Here is an 8,825-nt window from a genome sequence, read left to right as displayed (position 1 = left end):
TTCCCTTCCCCCTCCTTCCTTTCCTTCTTTCCACTTTCATCTTCCCTTTCCTTTCCCTTTTCCACTTTCACTTCACTTTCCTCCCTCCCTCCTTTCCTTCTCCTTTCTCATTCCTTTCTCTCTCTATTCTCTCTTCCTTCCCATTTTTTCTCCTTTCTTTTATCTCCTTCTTTCCTTCCACCCATCTCCCTCCCTCTCTGCTTCCCTTCTTTCCACTTCCGTTTCACTTTCTTCCCCTTTCCTTCCCTCCCTCCTTCCTTTCCACTTTCACTTCACTTTCCTTCCTTTCCTCCCTTCCTCTTTTCCTTCTCCATTCTCGTTCCCTTCTCTCTCTATTCTCTCTTCCTTCCCATTTTTCTCCTTTCTTTTCTCCTTCTTTCCTTCCATCCATCTCCCTCCCTCTCTGCTTCCCTTCTTTCCACTTTCATTTCACTTTCTTCCCCTTTCCTTCCCTCCCTCCTTCCTTTCCACTTTCACTTCACTTTCCTTCCTTTCCTCCCTTCCTCTTTTCCTTCTCCATTCTCGTTCCCTTCTCTCTCTATTCTCTCTTCCTTCCCATTTTTTCTCCTTTCTTTTATCTCCTTCTTTCCTTCCATCCATCTCCCTCCCTCTCTGCTTCCCTTCTTTCCACTTTCATTTCACTTTCTTTCCCTCCTTTCCTCCTTCCTTTCCTTCTTTCCACTTTTATCTTCCCTTTCCTTCCCTTTCCCTTTTCCACTTTCACTTCACTTTCTTTCCTTTCCTCCCTCCCTCCTTTCCAGTCTCATTCCCTTCTCTCTATTCGCTCTTCCTTCCCATTTTTTCTCCTTTCTTTTATCTCCTTCTTTCCTTCCACCCATCTCCCTCCCTCTCTGCTTCCCTTCTTTCCACTTTCATTTCACTTTCTTCCCCTTTCCTTCCCTCCCTCCTTCCTTTCCACTTTCACTTCACTTTCCTTCCTTTCCTCCCTTCCTCTCCTCCCTTCCTCTTTTCCTTCTCCATTCTCGTTCCCTTCTCTCTCTGTTCTCTCTTCCTTCCCATTTTTTCTCCTTTCTTTTATCTCCTTCTTTCCTTCCATCCATCTCCCTCCCTCTCTGCTTCCCTTCTTTCCACTTTCATTTCACTTTCTTTCCCTCCTTTCCTCCTTCCTTTCCTTCTTTCCACTTTCATCTTCCCTTTCCTTCCCTTTCCCTTTTCCACTTTCACTTCACTTTCCTTCCTTTCCTCCCTCCCTCCCTCCTTTCCAGTCTCATTCCCTTCTCTCTCTATTCGCTCTTCCTTCCCATTTTTTCTCCTTTCTTTTATCTCCTTCTTTCCTTCTACCCATCTCCCTCCCTCTCTGCTTCCCTTCTTTCCACTTCCATTTCACTTTCTTCCCCTTTCCCTCCTTCCTTTCCTTCTTTCCACTTTCATCTTCCCTTTCCTTTCCCTTTTTCACTTTCACTTCACTTTCTTTCTTTTCCTCCCTCCCTCCTTTCCATTCTCATTCCCTTCTCTCTCTATTCTCTCTTCCCTCCCATTTTCTCCTTTCTTTTATCTCCTTCTTCCCTTCCATCCATCTCCCTCCCTCTCTGCTTCCCTTCTTTCCACTTCCATTTCACTTTCTTCCCCTTTCCCTCCTTACTTTCCTTCTTTCCACTTTCATCTTCCCTTTCCTTTCCCTTTTCCACTTTCACTTCACTTTCCTTCCTTTCCTCCCTTCCTCCTTTCCTTCTCCATTCTCGTTCCCTTCTCCCTCTATTCTCTCTTCCCATTTCCCCCCTTTCTTTTATCTCCTTCTTTCCTTCCATCCATCTCCCTCCCTCTCTGCTTCCCTTCTTTCCACTTTCCTTTCATTTCCCTTTCCCTCTCCCTCTTCCTTCCTTCTTTCCTTCCTCCCTTTCCCTCCCTCCCTCTGCAAAACGCAGCCCAGGTGATCACAATTTTTTTTTCTTCTCTTTAAAGAGTCAAGTGATCTTCTCTGAGTGTGTGTGAACAATCTCCGGTCAACCCTGTAGAAACAATGCAATGACCTACTTGTGTTTTACAACAATGCGATAAAACAATATAAAGGAGGGGAAGAATAAAATACTTTTTTGCACAAAGGGCAAACCTCTGAGTTGCCTACTCTGGGACCAGAGTCCAAAAGAGGTTGTCCTCAGAGCCTGAGAAGCAGCAAATGTGTTGACTTTCTCACTTGTTAAAACCTTGGAGAAAGGATCATAACAGTGGAGCTTGCAAAGCGGCTGGGGAAGAGTGAGCCAGCTCTTATTTGTCCTTAAACCAGCTTCTGCCCTTGGAAGGCTACCCAGATACATTTACAACTCCCAGTCCCAGAATTCAAGGAAGTGCAACGACAATAAAATAAAGTAAATAAACTGGTGGATTCTGGGAGTTGAAGTCCACACCTCTCCAAGTCACCAAGCCTGAGAAACATGTGATGCATGCCAATTTTGATTTGGAGGCCTCGGGGGTCTCTTCCTGAGTGTATTACTTTCTTATTTTGTATGTCTGCTGAGATCTTAAAGCAGCGGAGGCAACTTCCTTGTATGTCCACTCACAGTTGGGCAAGAAAGAATTATATTATGTTCTATTATGTTCTATTCTTTCCTTTTTCTCTTTTCCATCCTTCCTTTTTCTCCTCTCCTTTCTTCTCTTCTCTATTCTATTCCATTCCATATTACTCTATTCTATTCTGTTCTTTCCATTTTCTCTTCTGCATCCTTCCTTTTTCTCTTCTCTCTTCTCTTCTCCTCTTCCCTTCTCCTCTCTTCTCTGTTCTATTCCATCCCATTCCATATTACTCTATTCTGTTCTGTTCTTTCCATTTTCTCTTCTGCATCCTTCCTTTTTCTCTTCTCTCCTCTCCTCCTCTCCTCTCCTCTCTTCTATTCTATTCCATCCCATCCCATTGTGGGAAGTTATCATCCAGCCCTCTCCCAGAAAAATGAAATATCCTAGGAAATATTGAAAAGGCAGAATATTTCTCTGGGTGTGAAAAGAAACATGTTTCAAAAGAGAGAATAGTTGCCTATAGCTTTCTGCCCATCCCCAGCTAATGGGCCATTAAGATGGCCAGGCTAGCCCACTTTACATAACAAAGACTTCTCCTCACTGCAGCTGTAGGGGGAAGGGATATTACTCAACTGACCACAAGGCAACTGAGAACTCATCACAGCCTAGAGAGTAGCCCCCTGCATGGCACCATGGGAGTCTGACAACCAGTCAGAATACATTTCTTACACAGGAACAGGAAACAGAGAGGTGGGAATGAAGAGGTTATAAAAAGCCTAGCAAGCCCCTCCTTCAGCCCTTCTCTTCTTCTCCACCAACATCAAAGCATGTGATCACCTTTTCTGTTCAGGGCTCAAGCCATGTGGCCCTGTCCACCATTAAAACCATCTTTCCAAGCAGCCTCCATGTCTCCAGTGTCTTTTCCCACACTTGGAGCCGAACCCAGAAGGACATTTCTTTCAACACCATATTATTCTATTCTATTCTGTTCTGTTCTTCCCATTTTCTCTTCCGCATCCTTCTTTCTTCTCCTCTCCTCTCCCCTTCCCAGCCCAGTCCAGCCCATATTATTCTATTCTGCTTTCCATTTTATCTTCCCCATCATTCTTTCTTCTCTTCTTCCTCTTCTCTTCTGTTCTCTTCTCTGCCCTATCCTATCCCATCCCATCCCATCCCATCCCATCCTTGGCTTCCAGCTGAAGGCACCAGTCCTAACTGCACTATCAATTCTGATTGTGCACCTGTGTAATAAGCTCACCTTGGCCTGATTCCACCAGGATGTGTGCATTCAGCATCCCCGTCTTTCCAGAGGATGCGTGGCCAATTTATTTTGGGAGAAGGAAAAACATATTTTTCTTTCTTTCTTGGCCTGCCACGGCATAGGCCTCGGAAGTCACAGTAACTTAATAAATCCGTTTCCTTTTGGAAACACGACAAGGAAGCAGGCTGTGTCTCAGTCGTGCTTCGTTTGTAGCTGGTATCCGGTCTTTATATCTTAAGACGGGAGTTTAGCACATAATTCCCAGCCCTCTGAAGGAATTCTCGTGCGCATTGGCCGTGGCGGAGTTGTGAAAAGGGTGCACAGGTAATCCTCGGTTTACGACCACAAATGTTTCAGCCTATAATTTTCGTTGCTAAGCAATGCAGTTGTTAAGTGAGTTTTGCCCCATTTTAATGACTTTCCTTGCCACAGTTGTTCAGTCTGGCATGACGCATTTAAAAACCAGTTGCTAACAGAACCACAGAGCAAAAACTAACCATCCTCATTTTGGACATAAGTTGGAACTATCTGGAGTCGACCAACTTTGATGGCATTGCTGCTCTTTCAATTTAGTCTCGTCTGCTGGGAAGTGCCTGGAAAAATCCTGGCATTTATTTGGAGCAGCATTTTAACAGAGTAAATAGAATCACGGAGTTAGGAGGTCCCTTGGAGGTCTTCTAGTCCAGCCCCTTGCTGAAGCAGGAGACCCTGTACCATTTCAGACAAATGTTTGTCCAATCTCTTCTTGAAAGCTTCCAGTGTTGGAGCATTTACAACTTCCGGTGGCAAGCTGTTCCACTGGTTAAGTGTCCCCACTATCAGGAAATTCCTCCTTAATTCCAGGTTGGCTTTTCTCCTTGATTAGTTTCCACCCATTGGTTCTTGTCCTGCCTTCAGGGGATAAATGAAATTTCATTGCATGCAGCTCTCAAAGGGTCACCTCCTCCTCCAATAGTCACTAAACTTGACAAAATAAATTAACTAATAAATACAAAATTATGCCTCTACCCACAACAAAACCTAGTTCAGATGCCTCCGTGTGCATTGTAGACATCGCCGTGTAAATAAATTTATTTATTTATGCTGGAAATAAACGCCTTGGGAAGCTAGGATATAAATCTGAGCCATAAAGAAATAAAAGAAATAGGTCTATTTGAAGCACGTCACCACCCAGCAATTAAATCAATGCAAAATCTCAATGTTCTTCTCCCGTGCACCTGATCCCTGTTTTATGAGGCTGGCCTGTTCCACAGAACGTCCTGCCAGTGGGGGAAAAAAGCAGCAACAGGTAGAGAAGAAAAATAGTTGCGGGAATTGGGGATGTCTAGTCCAGTGAAAAGAAGGACCAGGGATGATGACTTGATAGCCGCCTTCTAATATTTGAGGGGCTGCTGCCCCAAAGAAGATGGGGGGGGGGGGTTTGTCAACCTTTTATCCAAAGCCCCTGAAGGCAGGACAAGAACCAATGGATGGAAACTAATCAAGGAGAAAAGCCAAGCTGGAATTAAGGAGAATTCTGTTCTGTTCTATTCTATTCCTATTCCTATTCTATACTGTACATTCCATATTCTATTCTATTCTACTCTATTCTATTCCATTCCATTCTTCATTCCATTATCCTATCCTATCCTACTCTACTCTACTCTATTCCAATCCGTTCTGTTCCACTCCATTCCATTCTATTCTATTTCATTCCATTCTTCATTCCATTATCCTATCCTATCCTATCCTACTCTACTTTACTCTATTCTATTCCAATCCGTTCTGTTCCACTCCACTCCATTCCATTCTTCTATTCTATTCTATTCTATTCCATTCCATTCTTCATTCCATTATCCTATCCTATCCTATTCTATCCTATCCTATTCTACTCTACTTTATTCTATTCCAATCCGTTCTGTTCCACTCCACTCTACTCCATTCCATTCTTCTGTTCTGTTCTATTCTATTCTATTCCATTCCATTCTTCATTCCATTATCCTATCCTATCCTATCCTATCCTATCCTATCCTATCCTATCCTATCCTATCCTATCCTATCCTATCCTACTCTAGTTTATTCTATTCCAATCCGTTCTGTTCTACTCCACTCCATTCCATTATTCTATTCTATTCTATTCTACTATTCTATTCTATTCCATTCCATTCTTCATTCCATTATCCTATCCTATCCTATCCTATCCTATCCTATCCTATCCTATCCTACTTTACTCTATTCTACTCCAATCCGTTCCATTCTGTTCCACTCCACTCCACTCCATTCCATTCCATTCCATTCCATTCTATTCTATATATTCATTTATTCTGTCATGTTCATATAGTGTCTATTGGAGGTGGTGACTCTTTGAGAGCTGCATGCAATGAAATTTTCATTTTAATGTATGCTGATGTATGCTGTATGTACCTACAAAGTGACCATAAAGTTATTCTATTTCTATTCTATTCCTAATTCATGTTCTTCACAAGTATTTGTGCTCCAGGTTGCATCACTTAACTCCAGCTGCTGATGGGGAATTCCAGAGGTTGGTTGGGGTTTTGTTTTTTTTATTGCATCCTGGCTCACAAGGAGTGAATTCTGACGCAAATCAGCCCTTCCTGCTTTTTCTCTTTTAATGTCTCTCCAGCTAATAATAATTGGGGGTCAGAAGGAAGCAAGAGAAGTCCATCCGAGCTGGTTTTGTAAATAAGGACACTCTGAATGTAACAGAATAACAGAGTTGGAGGGGGCCTTGGAGGCCTTCTAGTCCAACCCCCTGCTCAAGCAGGAGAACCTATACAAGTAGTCCTTGACTTATGACCACAACTCAGCCCAAAATTTCGGTTGGTAAGCAAGATATTTGGTCGGCAAGTTTTGCCCCATTTTTCAACCTTTCTTGCCATAGTTGTTAAGTGAATCACTGCAGTTGTTAAGTTAGTCACACGGTTGTTAAGTAAATCCGGCTTCCCCCTTGACTTCGGCTGTCAGGATGGCCGCTAAAGGGGACCACGTGATCCCACGACACTGCAACCATCATAAATATGAGTCAGTTGCCAAGAGTCTGAATTTTGATCACGCAACCACGGGGATGCCACAAAGGTTGTAACTGTGAAAAACCACGTAGAACAGAAAAACAAGTCCCTTTTTCCCCTGTCCAGTTGTAACTTTGAATCAGGGGTGAAATCCAGCAGGTTCTGGAGAACCGGTAGAGGAAATTTTGAGTAGTTCGGAGAACCAGCAAACGCCACCTCTGGCTGGCCCCAGAGTGGGGAGGGAATGGGGATTTTGCAGTATCCTTCCCCTGCCACGCCCACCAGGCCACGCCCACAGAACCGGTAGCAAAAAAAAATTGAGTTTCACCACTGCTTTGAATAATCAACTGTTGTAAGTCGAGGACTGCCTGTCATAATTTTGTCTGGCTGGAGAGCTTTCCCCAGGAGAGGAATATAAACACACCTGGCTACAGCACGGAAACCGCTTTGGTCGCACTGACCGATGATCTCTGGAGAGCCAGGGCTGGGGGGGGTGAAAATCTACGCCCCTCAGACAGGGCTCGCAACTTGGGGGTCCTCCTGGATCCACAGCTGACTTTAGAACACCATTTGTCGGCTGTGACCAGGGGGGCATTTGCCCAGGTTCGCCTGGTGCACCAGTTGCGTCCCTACCTGGACCGGGAGGTACTCGCAACAGTCACTCACGCCCTCGTGACCTCAAGACTGGACTACTGCAATGCGCTCTACATGGGGCAGCCCCTGAAGAGCATTCGGAGACTTCAACTCGTCCAGAACGCAGCCGCGCGAGCGATTGTGGGTGCACCTCGGTACACCCACGTTACACCTATCCTCCGCGAGCTGCACTGGCTACCAATCGGTCTCCAGATACGCTTCAAAGTGCTAGTCGTAACTTATAAAGCCCTTCATGGTATTGGACCTGGGTACTTGAGGGACCGCCTGCTGCCAATTGCCTCCCACAGACCCATTAGATCTCACAGGGTTGGCCTCCTCCGGGTGCCATCTACCAGCCAATGCCACCTGGCTACTACCCGGGGGAGGGCCTTCTCTGTGGCAGCTCCGGCCCTCTGGAACGAACTCCCCGCAGGGATTCGGACCCTCACCTCTCTCCAGGCCTTCCGAAAAGCCTACAAAACCTGGCTTTGCCGGCAGGCCTGGGGGTGATGAGTTCCCTCCCCTCTCGACATGTATGGTTGTGCGACTGTTGTCTACTTTTATTATTTGTATTTTGTCTTTTATGTTCCCCCTTTTTTTCCCCTTTGAATTGTTCGCCGCCCTGAGTCCTCCCGGAGAAGGGCGGCATACAAATAATAAAATACCAAATACCAAATACCTCTCAAAATAGCCGTTTCTGGGACGGAAGGCAATTTCCGCCCCCAGGAGGCATCTTCCAGCTGTGCCAGCAGAAAAAAAAAAACCACGTCACAGCCACAACTGCACGCAAGGGAGGCCCAAACAACGTAGGACAAGCAGGAAACTGACCCCAAAATTTGCAAAAACAGGAAACATCCGGAGGAAACGCAGAAATGCACAGGGGGCTGCAGAGAAGGAAGGAGAAAAGATTCAGCTTTTCCCGGATTTTTGCACCGGTGTGTGTGTGCTTGTGTGTTGTGAAGCCCTTTGGAATGCATGGAAACAAAGAAAGAAGATGGGAGATGGAGGATAGGCTGCAGATGGAAGGGAGGAATCATTTTTTTTTAAAAATAATGCAATTTTGCAAAACAAAGCAGGGAAAAAAACCCCATTTTTCTATAATAAATACAATTATAGGGGGACCCTGGAGGTCATCCATCTGGCCCCTGCAGGCAATCCTCGACTTACGACCCCAGCGGAGCCCAAAACAAAGGTCTCGCTCATCAAATGACACTTTGGTCTCCATTGGGGTCGTAAGTCGAGGACGCTGCCTTCTCAGCGCCTCCAAATCCCATCATCTTCTGCGCCGGGGTGACGACGTTAGCGCTCAAGCACCTTTTCCCCGCCCACCGACCGCAAGATGTAGAGGAGAGGTGGCGGGGTGGTGGAAGGAACGGTGGCTCGGAGCCAGGGCGCATGCGCTCTAACCGCGGGCGTTTGCTGCGGTCTACCGCCCACTCGCGGCCGCCGTA

The sequence above is a fragment of the Thamnophis elegans genome, chromosome 6, assembly GCF_009769535.1.
Source record: "Thamnophis elegans isolate rThaEle1 chromosome 6, rThaEle1.pri, whole genome shotgun sequence".
In the NCBI taxonomy this organism is placed as follows: Eukaryota; Metazoa; Chordata; class Lepidosauria; order Squamata; family Colubridae; genus Thamnophis; species Thamnophis elegans.
The sequence above is the reverse complement of the archived record's forward strand: the minus strand, read 5'-3'. Positions refer to the sequence as shown.